Below are 571 nucleotides of genomic sequence, written 5' to 3' on the forward strand. Positions count from 1 at the left end.
TTGTGCATACCTAGAACGCTAGCTATTTCAATATCTTAATTTACGCCGGAAGCTTCAGTCTGTATATACTAATATGTAATAAAATACACACACATATATGCACACACACACACATATATATATATATATATATGTATATATATATATATATGTATATATATATATATGAATGTATGTATGTGTGTGTGTGTGTGTGTGTCAATAATGTATTCAATATTGTTATTAATGTTAAAATTAAAATGGCACAGTTTGAACAGAAAATGAATGTAAAATAAAACACTTTGGCGTAATGTTAGGATATGTCCTCCATCCCACTATAACAAAATGGTCACGAAGACCACGTAATATATGACTATATAAATTGTCTCGCATAAGTATATATGCTATAACTGTATATATATATATATATATATATATATATATATATATATATATATATATATATATATATATATATATATATATATATATGTATGTTATTATTGTGTGTGTGTGTGTGTGTGTGTGTGTGTAGCAGCCAGATACAGCATGATTCAAAGCCTCACTGCGTTACATTAACCAGCACCGGTTA

The sequence above is a fragment of the Macrobrachium rosenbergii genome, chromosome 52 (genome assembly GCF_040412425.1).
Source record: "Macrobrachium rosenbergii isolate ZJJX-2024 chromosome 52, ASM4041242v1, whole genome shotgun sequence".
NCBI classification, from domain to species: Eukaryota; Metazoa; Arthropoda; class Malacostraca; order Decapoda; family Palaemonidae; genus Macrobrachium; species Macrobrachium rosenbergii.